The following is a 16,112-nucleotide window of genomic DNA, read 5'->3' as shown; positions in this document are numbered from 1 at the left end:
TATATATATTTTTTGGTGGTCAATTTTACATTTTTTAACGAATACTGTTGACTAATAAAGCAAATGCAGAAATAAATGTTTATAAGATTGCTAACTTTTGCAAGTGTTCCTGTATTAGTTTAGAATTTATGGTATGAATTTTATTTGTTAAAAAATGGGTATTTTTATTTGTAAATAAATTTTATTTTTATTTGTTTTTAATTTATTTCATGAAGCTATAGCTTAAATGTTAGTTTTAATTAAATAAAAGTTTTTGCAACCGCCAAGGATCGGCCCGAGATGATCGAATCGATCATTATTTTAATAAGCTATCTTTTATGATTTTTTGGAATTGTTTCACGAATTTCTAGGTTAATAATGACGAATTTCCAAGCTGTTATTCAAGATAGCTTCGGTAACTTACTGGCGGCTATTAAATGAGTAATGCAAGTCTCTTATGATTGTTCACTATGTTTTATTAATTAAGTATTTTATGCCTACAATAAGTTTATTTTGCGTTCAGCAAATATCGAAGCAAGCAATATAAGCGATCAAATAAATAATTATTTTAATAAGCAAATAGTTTATGGATTTAGGATATTTTTAGGAATTATATGTCAATCATCACAGAATTCCGAGATAGCGGCCAAGACGGCAGACAAGATGGCGGATGACATGACATTTGACTGTACGGTGATACTGCATTCAAGATGGTAAAATTAAATTAATATGTCGGTAGCGCCCTCTAGCAAGAAGTGCTGTAATCCCTTTAAAAGTAAACACACAGTAAATCTACTCGAACTTAACTACTACTAATTTATAAACTTCAACTTTATTACAATGTCCACAAATGCTAAGAAAGTACGTAACACAGTACATACGTTTGCTCCAGAACCTATTTAAGGTTAGATAAAATATCAAATAAACCTTTTTTTTTAACAATTATTTAAGTCAAATAAGTACACATATTGGCATGATTTTAAACTCATCATTGGAATCAGATATTTTCCAGCTAGTCTTAAGTTTTTAATTATAAAACGTCTTCATAAAAAACAAAAATTTAGCATCCAACCATCAAACAATCTCACTTTAGTTCAAAATTTGTCACAGTAATGTTAAACTTTATTATAACGGATAGTTATTTTACTTAGAAAGCAATAATCTCTTTACTTAAGCCCAATTCAACTCTCGTGCAGGTATGTAAATCAATGAAGCTACATACAAGTTATCAACATATATACTCAAAGCATTAGATCATAAAGAGAAAGTAGCGGGTAAAGTTAATGATCTGAAAAAGGCTTCTGGTCCATACAATTTTTATAGATAGGTTCAAATACTATGGATTCGGTGTCGCAACATGAACCTGGTATACCTCTTGTTTATAAAGGAGTTTTCATCATGTCACCATTAAAGAAAAATATTATTTGTATACGACCTTTCAAAAAGGTGTTCCTCAAGCGACTTTTATGGGACCACTTGTATTTGTCAATGTCTTTCCCTCTTTTATTTCAAATAAAGCAAAATGTTTTCTTTTGCTGATTATACTATGAAAATATGTAAAACTATAAGTGCAAACTTTACATATTTGTTGTGCAATTTTGAAAAACTAACACAGTTGGTGTCATTTTACAAAAATGTTTCCATAAACCAAACAATACTACATGCATTGGCAAAAAATACATGAATGTACACCTGTTATTACAAAAGCTAATGTGTAAAACTACACATTTGAATTCAAGGATGAAATTACACTAACAAATTGTCAGTGACATGGTTATTTTAAGGACAATGTAATTGTAGTCACACACATACACCATTGGAAAAGTACAAAATATTTGTCAAAGTAGATTTACAAATAACAAGGAACTGAAAAACAACTATGTACTTAGCAATTGAAAACAACAAACGCCAATTAATTTACATAAGGTTAAAAAAGTTTTATTCTGATTACACAATGAAATATTAGTGTGCATGATGGACGAAAAGTTAAACGCTAGACAAACAATCATGAAAGCGTTGATTCGTTACTCTATTAAGTCAATAAGTTTGTAAGATGTGTATACTTTAGTAATTAAAGTGATAAAATAAAAAATCACTCTAAAGAGCACATTTTTCATTAACAGCTAGAAGCCAAAAAAATTGGGATGTAGTAAAAATAAACATGTTCATTTTTTTATAAATCAACTCAACAATGTAGTTAAATTAACTGAGATGTGGTAAATATGCACAATGCATGGATTTGTAAATTTATGTGTCACAAATTAAAAATACACAAAAAGAAAGGATTTTTTAAAACAATAAAGATTCTACTTATACAATTTATATAGTATTTTTGCTTGAGCACCATAAACTGTAAAAATTCACCAACATATGTGGATGTAAAATTGCACTTATATCGGCGGACACACTGCTGCCACATATGTTTAGTGTAAAATTACACAATTTTTATAGTGTAGGACACTCAAAACCTTGCCATATCATTAACCATTAATAGTCACGAGCTAAAGCAATGGTTTCTTGCAAATATCCTTGCACTTAATATGGATAAATCTGGCTATTAAATTTTTGAAAGAAAAAAAAACATTTTTTTTTGTCATAAATAATAGTTCCTAACACAGTGAAAGCCAATCGACTAAATGTCTCGTATTAATGTTAAACAACACTTTGTGTCAAAAACAAATTAAAACGATTCTTCTAAAACACTCTGCAGAAAGTTGTTTTTTTGCGTAAATTATCTTAACTTGTATGAAATTCGTCTCTTAAATAAATATATTTTGCATATTGGGACTTAATAACGTCATTTGGAGTGCATTACTGAGCGTTATATTTACACGAATTACAGGTCTTCCGCCTCTAGAAAAGAGCAAAACGTATAATTTAAGTACCAAGAAACATGTCAGTAGTGTATGAATGGTGCTTCTGCGCCAGGTTGCAGGGTGTTGATTGGGATGGGTTCAATGACTGACCACCATCTGACATCAAGGCAACAATTTTGGACTCTAAAATGACTGAAATCGACTTAAAATGACTCAAAATTCCTAAAACGTTCCCAATTTCGAGGGAAAATTTCAAGTTTTTGTCCTTAAAAATTCCAATGGCTTAAAATGTACATATGAAATCTTAAGAATCCACATTTACAGCCTCCAATAAGCCTCTGACGACATATTTGGTTGTGATGTAACTGTTGCATTTTTTGGTTTCGCCCCACCATCTGTAATTTCCGTATTTTTTATGATAGAAAATCGGGAAAAAATTTAAAAATAATAAAAAATTAATTGAATGAAAATAATTCCACCATCTTTGATTCTAGAGCATTGCATTTTTCGTTACAGCTGCTATCTTGAAAATCCGTCATTTTTATGCTAGAAAATCGGGAAAAGTTAAAAAGTTAAAAAAAATCATAATAAAACTCCGCCATCTTCGATTACGACGTCATGTACACCATTTTTAAAATCGGTATTTATTATCAAATTTTAATGGGAAAATTTTTAAATTTATAAAAAATTAATTAATCAAATATTAACAAAATATTATTCACAACATGGACTTACGACCTTAGTTCTAACCCGGCGACGGGCAAAAAAATGTCAACAGATCCTTCCTTCACAAATGCCACTGGCAGACTGATCCCCCAAAACTAATGCCAAGGTATATACACACACACACACACACACACACACACACACATATATATATATATATATATATATATATATCGCCAGCTAGTATATTGTCACATCCGCCATTATTTTAGTCTTCTGGAGGCCACCAACTTGTTTTAATTTGCTAGAGTGCACTACCACCATGTTAGTATAATTTTTGTTCACTACAACTTGACCTTTGACCTTGACAATTAACCTTGACCTTTGACTTTAACGTTGAACTTGAAATTTGACCTTGACCTTGATTTAAAACTGAGACTTTGACCTTGACCTTGACCTTTGACCTAGACCTCGACCAAGAACATTGATCTTGACATTAATATTTGACTTTGACCATGGTGACCATCTTGGATCCACCATCATGAGTTCAGTACTCGCTACCAGGAGCGCTAGTTAACTCACGTCGCCTGCTAGAAGACGTCGCTGCTATCTTGTTTTTCGATACCTGTTACTAAAAGCTCTTGTGTCAAGTAGTACACATGTCATCTGATAGAGTGCATTACCGTCATATAAGTTTAATTCATAACCACCACAGTAAAGTATTATTTTTCAACGGACAGTTATCTCTCACGATATCTGCCATCTTGGAAGTTTGTAATTATTGACCTTGAAATTCGGTAAAAGATTCCAAAATTCATCAAAAAAAAACAACTTATTAAAATAATGATTGATTCGAACGATATCCGTCCTCGGTTATATCGTTGATTTATGCAAAACAATATAATTTCAGGTAAAAGCAAACTAAGTTAATTTAAATTATCATAAATATTATTATTGTTATGCACAACTGAGCCGAAATTAAAAGTGGGTTCGCTTATATACAATTTTGCCAGTACAATGAAATTCGTAAAGCAAGAAGTATGCTTAACCATGCGTATTACGCAATATGACGTATTTAGTGCCCGCGAATCGCGGTACGACTCATTATTGCCTTCTATCTTGCGATGCATAATGGCAGGACCATCCCACTGTTGGAAAACGTGCATTCTACTGAGTTTTCTGGAAGAACCAAATTACATTAAGTTAGAAAATGTGTTCCTCTATTCCAAATCATTGCAGCAGCCGAAGTACCAGCGTCCAGGAATGGTTCTACAATCAGTGGATGGCCTAGAGTATTTTACATTTAATGATAATGCAGATGTGATAACTCCTAGCAAAGCGAGAGCCAATTCCGTGTTTGTTTTCAAAGATGTCATGTACGAGAAGCAAGGCATAATACAAGAGTACTTTTCCATGGGCAGGCACGCCAAAGTAGACTGCATTAACCTGTGTAATACGTACATTCATATTTCAAAACATCTCCTAAAAGACAACGCGAGCATAACAGTACTTTTTCGCATGGATGAACTCAATTTATATCGAGCTTATTATGATCACATAAACACCGACATGAATTTCCAGGAATTCAAAGACATGTGCTCCTTGTGTTGGAAAAACGATCATGGATTCCTAGTGATAATCAAGGTCTGGCCTTTATATAAGCGCAGGTATAAACAATGTTTCGATCAGTTTATCGTCCAACATAGATAATATAGGTATTTTCGAAATTCGGTCGTAGCAGTCACACTACTGAACTTTCATACATTTCTCAAGTCTCACGACACCGAATTACGCAAATATATTTCACTACTGGCTCAAAAAGTAGATAGTGTGAAAAACGAATTACTATATTACCTGCTCCCATCGATCAGCTTGTGGAAGCCTCGGTTTCTCGAATTCGCGACATGATCGAAGTATCCAACGCACAAGGCGCAACGATTTGAGGACTTTCTAAAGTAGTCTGAATGTATAACCTACTCACTTGACAACAAAATCAGATCTTGCCAACCAAGGGAAAGAAATTTCTGCGGACGAATAAAACAGTATAAAAGGAAGTCTAGCAAAATATTTTCACCCAGTACAATGCCAGACTGGGCCAGTGAGCTCGATCGAGCTAAACAGTCTGTTCGTGAAAAGTATCTACTTGCTAGAAGAGACAGACTTGTACGTGAGATGGTAAATGAAGAGATACTTAAACCAATTACTAGTCGTCTCAACGAACTTAAAAATAAGGAAGTACCACCCATCACCGTGGATGCAGAATTTGATGGCGAAATAACAACTGTAAAGAAGAGGAAATTTGAGCCAGATCGAGAAGAGGATTTTATGAGTAAAGGGTCTATGCACCAGAAAAAAATAATATAAAAGAAGACACCAAGTTAATTAAATGGTCCGGCAATAGGGCCTACCTGAGATCTTTCACGAGTCAGAATAATGACATGTAATGACATGACCTACAGAGTGTATAGAACACATAATGAGTGGTTCCGCGGTGCTAAAGAAATACGCTTTCTACCAATGAAATATCGTGCACCTATAGAAGAGTTCAAAACTCACAGGACTCCGGATCTGTACGAATTGCTGTTTCGCAGAGAGCCTAAAGGCTATTCTCACGAAGCTTTACAAGAGAACAAAAAACTGCTAGAGTAACCAATTCACATTGTCGCGATAAAAATCCGGAATGTGGCGTATATAAAGGCAAAGACCATTAAAAACTCGACATTCTCGCTAATCTCCTTAGTGAACTAGCGGTACACGGTAAAGGTTTAAAAAAGCTTGAAAGTGATCATAACTTTGATTATGTGTATTAGGACGACCCAAATGAATTGATCGGCAGATTAAGACTACTACATGCTACGCTTATTGCAGGAAACTATTCGCACATCAACAAAAGAGTCTCCATAGTCGAAAAACTGAAAAAAGAAAGCTAGTTACAATTAGTCGAACCAGAATCGCTCGCGAACTGCATGCTCCTGCGAGACGAAAATATTTTCATCACAATGTCATAGTTCGCGGACATGATGATTTATTCCAGCGGAACTTATTGCGATGTTACCATATTCCAGATTGAATAGATGTTTCAATTACATTTTGACGGTCATCGATGTGTATAGCAAGTTCGCTTGGGCCAGACCTGTGAAATCGAAGACTGCAACAGATGTAGCCATAGCCATGGTTAATATTTTTGTGATGGTAGTATACCTTCGCACCTGTCAACAGATCTCGGTAAAGAATTCTACAATGTGACCTTCAAGGCTTTGATGAAGGAGTTTGGCATCAAACACTACTCTACATTTATTAATACCAAAGCCTCCATTGTTGAAAGGTTTAACAGAACTTTGCACACCAAGATGTGGCGACAGTTCATGGCTAACAGAAATTAGAAGTGGCTTGTTATCTGGCCGAAACTAATAAGCGAATACAATTCCACAGTGCATTCTACCACGAAAATAAAGGCTAAAGACGTAAATGATGATCACTTGCTTCGAACAGTGTTTTCCAACACAAATAAGAATGATCCACGAAAGCGTAAAGCTAACATTTGTGACGTTTGCGAATATCCAAGCAGAAAAGCGTCTTCGATGAAGGTTTCACTGCGAATTGGAGTCCTGAACTATTCCGTGTGACACATGTTCGTGAAGCGGAGCCTTGGACCTACTCCCTCAAGCGTATTCGTAGTGGCTTCTTGCAGAAGAGATTCAGCCTACGATATATCCCGAAACGTACTTGGTGGAGAAGAATATCAAAAGAAACAATGGTCGTTCCTACGTCAAATGGTGGAGCTTGCCACTAAGATTTAATTCGAGGGGAAGCAGATGCAGAAATCGAGAGATGCTAAACACACTAGTAATTTGCTCGTTTGTTTGTTCTTGTAGTAGTGTAGAATTTATGTAATACATTTTTGATTTTTTAAAAGAACTTGCGGTGAATTTTATCTCGAAACTGTCACTTTTTTGGTATTTTTTTATTTAAATTAACTTTTTCGGATCGATAAAGTATCGAACCAATTACAGTTATCGATCGAATCAATCAGTATATTAATTGCAGACTTTAATATTAGTTTTGGAATTTTTCCTGAATTTATAGCTAAATAATTACGAATTTTCAAGATAGTAGCCAAATTACAAGATGGCGGGTGCCACAGTAATAAATGAGTGCTGGACTCTAGTGGAAAAAAAATTAAAATTAAACTAACATGGTGGCAGTACACTCCAGCAGACGAAAACAAAATGGCGGATATGACAGCATACAAGCTAGCGATATATATACATTGGCATTAGTGGCGGGAGGTCATTCTGCCAGTGGCATCCGTGGAGAAAGTATCAATCGCTATTTTGAATCGAATAATCTCGTTGGGTTCGAATCAAGGACTCCATGACATAGGTAAATGTTTTATTAAAATTTAATTAGTTAATTTTAAATCAATTTTAAATATTTTTTTCATTAAAATTTGATAATTATTACAGATTTTCATTATGGCAGACCTGACATCATTATATAAGATGGCTAATTTTTTTTTTAATATTCATGAACTAATTATTTATTTGTGAATTTTAAAAATTCCCGGTTTTCTAGCATTAAAAATACGAACTTTCAAGACGGCGGCCGTAACGATAATTTAAGCGGTTACGTGATAATTCAAAAAGGCGGCCGTGATACCCTAATGGTAGATGTCATGACCTTGGCAGCTTAGAGCGGCTTTTCGCCGGAGAATATAAGACTTTTTGGTGAATTTTCATTCCGTTGGCATGTTTGAGGACATAAACGGGAAATTTTCTCTGAAAACGTGAATTTTTCTCTCGTAATAGGTAACTTTTTTATTTTTCAAAATTTTTTCAGATCTTTTACAGGAATTTTTTTCCAAAAAAAAGAAAACCAAGTATTGTTCGGCATTTTTTGTGGATTTAGGGAAAATTTTGAGTCATTTTTGTCAAATTTTGAAGGTCAAGGTAAAGCTCATCTAAAATGGACGCCGTGACAACTGAATACAAGATGGTCGACCTCATTCTCAATCCTCTCTCAAAACCAGGGATCGGTCCGGCTATTATATACTACTATGTTCAAACAATTAGTACTTATATAGTATTCCAAAAAGGTGTCCAATTTTTTAGGTAGAAAGCTATACAACATTTTACCATTAAACCTTAAAACAAGGTGAAACTTAGAGATGATTTACAATTGAACGCATTAAATATATAATATTAATTTTAATGTTTTAAATGCTAGCTTTCAACACATGCACGACAAGAAACTAATTATATAATAATAATTTTACTATAAGCTTGATTATATTACATACTCCTGGCTTTCAGTTATATATTATTTCAAGGTAAATAAATTAATTTAAATAAAAATATTTTTTTCTGCAACGAAGTATTTGTTGAATAATATTTTTTTATTCTGTTGAATTTGTGATTGCTGTTTATTTTGGTTATGTGTATACAATATTTAAAGTTATCCTAATTTTTTGGGTTTATAAAATATACTTAAAGTATATTATATGCGTAACTCATTGGCTTATATTTTTCTAAATCCCAGTGACTATGCTCATGTGGGATTTACAGAATGCAATTAATAATAATAATAATAATAATAATAACACTTCCAGTGTCGGTCGTCATCTCACTTCACATGTTGCCTACTTGAACACATTAGTATCAATAACCAGTTTGTTTTTCATCATGTTGTGGGCCATCTTGTCTATCATATTGGCCCTTATCTATAAATATTTACCCAAAACATTTGAATGGTATTCCAGAAATTAAAAATATATAAGCCTAATTATTTTTAATGCTTTTATCGATTTCAGAGCTTAGTTCACTACATAGTCGGTGCAAATAGGGTAATTAACATTACTTATTTGCAAAGCAAAACCCAAAAGTTTGATGATGTCGCTTATGAGAAGCATGGCGGATTCACTAGTGTGCTTGTGCAAATCTACAGCGAGATACCAACACAGTTTTAAGTAGACACAACCGTTATTGTATTGTTTTCTTATAGACTAAGTGAATTTACATTTCGCCTCCTAACAGCTCGCGCACTCTAGGAGGCCAAGTCGCGGCGGCTGAGAGCGCGTGTAAACAATTAAAGAGCGCACATTTGGCCGCGGCGGCCAGACGTGTCACTACGGCCTGAAGGTGGTCGTAGCTGCATACGTGGCCAGTTAGCTGAGGGTTATGCTAATTGTGTCATTCTGGCCGCCGCTCCGTGGCCGCCAAGTGTGCGGAAGCTGTATGACATGCAAAATCATGAATTTAAATATATATGTACCTATCTTGTACGGGAAAGATGAGCACCGAATTCTGATGATTACACAGGCTAACAAAAGTTTTGGTGCCGGGGTATTTGGAGCTGATTTCATATGAAATTGATGCCCTGAATTCAAATATGACATTAATTTTTTCCTAAAAAGTCAAATTTATTAGATATAACGTTTTAGTGAATTATATGTTTAACGATATTTAGGTTAAATCCATTAGGCTATTCAAATCTAAAAATAATACATGTATTATTATTATTAAATTACTCAAATACTATAATAAACAAATATATTTATATTATACAAATATTTTTATATTATATGAATAATAGCAGTACATTCTAATGTTATTATATATTCAAAGCTAGTACCAAGTCATCGATGAAAAAAAATGGTCACTCAATACTTCGGAAGCATCTTTTTCGTGAACTTCTTGTAATGTCTTGGAACAGTCCCTTTTTAAACTCCAGCAATGAATTACCATTATATGCATATCCCATCTTCGTTAAAAGCGGTCCTTCATAATTTTATGATCTTGATCAAATATTTTAAACTTGCTCCTCACTGCTGTCTCCTAAATTTTCAGGAAAACGGTCCAGGTGGCTGTGTAAATAGTGCACCTTAATACTCATATTGCACCCAAAGAGTTCGAAATTTTTAAGCATATCATTTACCAGTGCAACATGGATTTCTGCTGTTCGTTGTCCCAGAAAATTTTCGAGAACTGCAAGAAATGAAGTCCAGGATTTTCGCTCAGCCTCATTCATGGAATTTACGAAGGTTTAGTCCTTGATGCATTTTATTATTTCTGGGCCGTTAAATATTGCTGCTTTTATTTTTTCCTTACTCAAGTGAGGATCCCCCCCCCCTCTAAATGCTAAGCATGATCCGTTCTTATCAAGAGCATTTACAAACGGCTTCATAAGGCCCAGCTTGATATGCAGTGGAGGACAGATGATTCTCGTTTAACTAAGGGTTCGTTAATAACGTTTTTTTTCTCCAACGGCCACGTCTTCTCTTTTAGGCCACTCTTTTCTAACTCAGTGGTGTGTTTTGTCTCTGCTATCCCAGAGGCACAAGAAACAAGGATATTTGGTGTGGCCACTTTGCTGTCCGAGAAGAAATTTTATCATTTTTAAGTCCACACAAATTACCCTTTAATGTTCACGATACCTTATGTTTTTCGACCAAAGATATGGTGCTGTATATTTATTTCATTGTCTTTGAGTGACCAATTGGTATTGAACCATATTTGTTCCCGTTGTGTAGAAGAACACATTTCAAGCTTCGCTTTGATCTATCAATAAATAGGCGCCAATCATCTGGAAAATATTCAGAAGGACTCATTTTTAACAGGAGTACTCTAATATCATGACAAAATACAAGATGTTTTTCTTGAGAGAAGAATAGTATCATATCCTTTTCTCTTGTACGGTAAAAAGTAATTTTTGTTTCTTGTTCCTGTAATTTTTTGCCCACGATCTGGAAAACTGTTATTCAGAAGCTTCTTTTGACAGGTTAACATATCTGGCGATGTCATTTAATTCATCTTGGTTAAAACATTGAGGAATGTTTGACATCCCCTGATAACCACTGTCAAATTCATTTATATCAAAAGGGTGGTTACAGAGACAACACTTAACCTCAGAAAGCTCTGGAAGCTATTGAAATGCTAGGCTCGGTACTTCCTCTGAGTGAGGGACTGGGCGTTTTGCAGAGACTCAATCCGGATACGTCCACTTGCTACGTTTGTTTCAATTTATCTCAGAAATATCTACGAGGCAGAAATAACAGTCATCGATGTGGTATTTTTGGGTGCTCTCCAAACAATCGCTACGCCAAATTTCAAACTTTTCTTTTCCCGCTAGTCCACTGACGTAAAAGATCTGTAAAAGTTTTACAAAACTGATGCGGTTCCCAGAATTTATCATGATCACCAAGCTTAACACCAAAGTATCCATAATAGGCTCTCTTTACAAGGCCACTAACGGTATTTCTGTAACAAAACACATCAGGATGATTTACAGAACTTCTTCTACTGGTACTAATTTTTTATCAACTTCGGTCTTCCCTGCATGGCTAAAACTCACAAACTGGCTTCAAATTTAGTTCATGTATTTAAATTGAGGATGGGATTCCCAACCTGGGATATTCCATTGACGAAACAGGGATACTAAGCCTCGGGTATCCCCGTGATGAAGTGGCTTGAGTCAAGCATGCGGTTTTACATTTTTTTTCACACTTATCTCAAAAAGTAGATTTGATAGAAAAAAATATTTAGATTTATATTTATTGCCTCAAATATAGCTAAAATCAGTTCCAAGATCCTTGAAACAAAAAAAAAATTAGCCTTTGTTACTTAGTACTACCCTATATACGGGTATAAAGACCAGAACGACGTAGCTTCGAGATGTTAGTCGTCAAACATCAAGAATGAGTTACAGACTACCGAGCTTTGGTAGTTGCCGCTGCAATACAGATGAATATGGTGTGCACAATGCTCTAGGTACAAAAACCTCCGAATTTCGTAATGACATTTCCCGACTTGGCCAATATGTAAATAAACAGTGTTACCGAAATGAATGAACTATTGGTGAATATTAATGAGTGCATAGAGACCTCGGATTGCGAATTTGTGACACTCTTGACTATATACAGTAGCAATGTATTCGACTCGTGCGGAAAAATTGATAAAGTTATTTTGGATAAATATATGTTTAAAAGGAGATAAACGGATTTATTTTGAATTAGTACAATGTTAGACAATGTCAGTGGCCTACTTAGAGACAGTATGAAATGAAATATAAAATGAAGAAATATACAAACCAATCAGCATTCACCTTTACGAACCTATAAAACTTAAGTACCTCCCTATCACCGTAACAATAGAAGTAGACGGTGGTGTACTATCTGCAAAGAACAGAAAATGAACACCATTCCGAAAAAAGGGAAGTTGTAAAGTACTGGGTTGATAAAGAAGAGAAAATGACAGCAACGTGTATTCCAATTTAAAGTACTGGTTAGAACATATCTTAAATCTTAAATGTCTTAGAATTAAATTAATGGCACGAACCAATGAAGTAAATAAAATATGGTTGGTTCCTCGGTACTAAATAAGTAGAATTTTTACCAGAAAAGATCAAATGTGTGTAGGATTATAAAACACATTGTGGTGGGGTAATGAAGACAGCCCTCCTGAGCTTCATCGACGCGGGTGGAGGAAGGCGATGTGTGGTCAGCGGTGTTCTCGGACAATGCTCGGAGCCACCGCGCCATCGACAGGAAAGAAACATTGAAACTGGGCGCTTGCCAGAGATATTAAATATAGGGAACGTGCCTCGGAGTAGGGTCTTCAGCTTCGTCTTCATCGTGGTCACGACACGAGTTTCGTATCTGTAGATTCTGAATTTGGGAAACTGTTGGCTGCTGTTCTTGTAAATGGCACCATTTGTAATGTCGCACTAATTCGGACCCAGGGACTTTGAAGTTTATAACCTCATCAAATGAGGCTACATTTTTTTTATCGAATGCACTTTAATAAATATGTTTAACGTCTAAATTAATTTTTACACAGTTCAGAGATCGAATCAAAACTGTAATCAATGAAAACAACAAACGTGTTAGTAAAAAATATATTTATAACTTTTATCATGTTGTACAAATTGTAGGGTCATATCTATGGATTTTCACAATGACTGCTGCTGGTAAACAATAAAGGAGCATATTAAGTATCCTCATAAAAAGTTTTATGTTTGTCTTATTTCTTAAATATTTTTGAGAATGTTTTCTGTATTTTTCGAGTTCTAGGTAATCTTTACTACTATAATAGTTTTTTTTATGTTTTTGAAAAAAATGGATTTTGTTTTTGTATTATCCGACGAACCTAAAATTAGTAAAAATATTTCTTATGAATACGGTTATTTGTTAAAAAAATATTGATTAGTAAAGAAATTATATAAACAAATAGCAGTTCAGAAAAAATATTTGTTGTTGCCTTAATTTTTTTGTAAAATTACATTTACAGGCTTCAAAAGCCATTAAATAGTAGTTTTTAAAAATAAATTCGTCTGTTGAAAAGCAACACATACAAGAACTCTAGAACTAAAGTTATTACGTAAAAATTTTTAATTGTTTTAAAATTGTTGTTAAAACAAATGAGGTATATATTTTTTGGTCCGAATTAAGGTATTTCGGTTTCACTGTCTACTTTCTCAAATACTCCAATTATTCTACAGTCTGCGATTCCTAATGTTTATTTATTCTAGAAGGCATGTAATTCTTAATTGAAACACGAAATAAAATTAAAAAATTATCCCCAATCCTAAATCAACTATACCGACTCTACAAAATTTATATTTTAACTTCTTATCATAGCCTGTGACATTGCTTATTTTCCTGTCTATTCGAAAGAAAGTTTAAAAAGGTAAGTGAATATTTTGGGATGTATAAATCACAAGAAACATGCGCATTTCCTGTACCGAGCATCTCCACAGATAAATCAAAGGACGGGGAGATCGGCTTTACATTAATTATAATGTTAAATTTTTCCGTTTGCAGTGAACGCACGAGAAGTCGGTTTCATGAATATTCATGTGAGGTGACTGTTCCCTACCAGCTCTTTCTCTCGCCCCCCTCCCCCTTCCTATCAACGTACCCATACGTACCCCCCCCCCCCCTCCACTATAGCCCAAACAGTCCAGAAGTTTAATGATCAAGAGGCGGGGATGCAGTATCGGTTATCATCATATACCAAAGTACACAAGTAACGAAATTTGTAACACGTCTAATATTTATTAGGTTAATGTGTACTTAATATCTCAATAAAGTTACTAGATACAAACAAAGAAATATCAAAAGATAAAATTCAGAATGCCGGACCATAAAAGAAGGAAATTCCTTACAGCCATAAGCTTAAGTAAGACTGTTATTATGTGCAATAAACACATCAACAATAATTTGAAGTATAATAAAAAAGTGTGAAAAAATTGTTCCTTTATCTTTTTTTTTTAATTGAGGAAAAGGAGGCAGTGTCATTGTAAACAATAGATTCGTTTCAAAGTAGGAATAAAATGACAAAATAATTTTTCACAACACATATCAAAAAACTGTTACTGTTTAAATGTTTGATCAAATATGGTAAGTTTAAACGTTTTAAATAAATATATCCGTATTAATATCACGCTTAGAAAAACATCTATGCACGTGAAGGCTGCTGTGTGATGTGCGGCTTCGTGGAGGAAATGAATGAAACTGCGGAGCTTGCCAGCTTCCGTGCAGCACTGCACAAACTCTTGGTCGCTTTCCGCGCGGGAAGAGGCTGAAACACATTCTCTTCTGGTATTTTGCATAATTCCGCAGTAACTTTTAACGCTCACTGTTGAAACTCCCTTGAGTAAACAGGGAGAAGCCGGAGGCAGTTGAATTCACGAGTTTCCTTTATGTTTTTCCTTAGTCGTTAAACTTATGAATTTTTAGCAATGATAGACGGAAATTTAAACCCAGCATTTATATGTGCTCTGTGCCATTTAAGAGAAATATTGCCTTACTGCTAAAGCACGAAATAGATTTTGTTTTCTACATTGCTTTCGGTGACCCATTTACTCTTGGTAAGGTAGTTGTTAGCCATTTATTTTGGCAAGCATAAGCCTAAACGTTTACTTACAGCCTAGATGGAACATGAAAACAGATTAATAACGTGGTTTTAATACAAACGAAGGGCTTCGTGCAGTATAGTGACAAGCCACACTTTTATGAAAAGTGAGATTTTATTACTTTTAGAGCCAGGGTTGCTGTATCTATCGTGTGTGCAAAAGGTTAGTAAATATCTCAATAGATAGCAGCAGTACCTCAAAATCATCATAATGCTCAACTGCCATTTTCATGCGTTTCTCTTCTATACCATGATAAGCCACAGTTAAAGATGGCCGATATCAGTGAACACATGCCACAATGTAGCTCAAGAAAACGTGTTTCTGAGGCAAGTTTGGACAGTGACAATGGAAGTAATAGTTCCATTTTCTATGATAGTGATGCGGATGTAACCTACAAACCAAAGGATGACGAATCTGCAAGTAATTCGTCTGATGTAAGTATTAATTGTAATTTTTGGCTTATCATACTCTTGCTCCCAATGGTATTTACGTACTGTCACATTTAATGATATGCCAAAATATTAATACCTTAATGAATACGATTGCAAATTTTATCCATATCACTAGATAATAAGTTTTATTTACATAAGTATGTTGTAAATTATGTTATATTGTCTGGATAATTAATAACCTATGTAAATATCCCCGGTGTGAAAAAAGTTTGGCATATCATTATCTTGCTGGTATGTTTACATTAGCACGGCATTATCACACAACAATATTAGTATTTATTATTACATT

This window comes from Bacillus rossius, chromosome 2 (genome assembly GCF_032445375.1).
Source record: "Bacillus rossius redtenbacheri isolate Brsri chromosome 2, Brsri_v3, whole genome shotgun sequence".
Taxonomy (NCBI): domain Eukaryota; kingdom Metazoa; phylum Arthropoda; class Insecta; order Phasmatodea; family Bacillidae; genus Bacillus; species Bacillus rossius.
The sequence above is the reverse complement of the archived record's forward strand: the minus strand, read 5'-3'. Positions refer to the sequence as shown.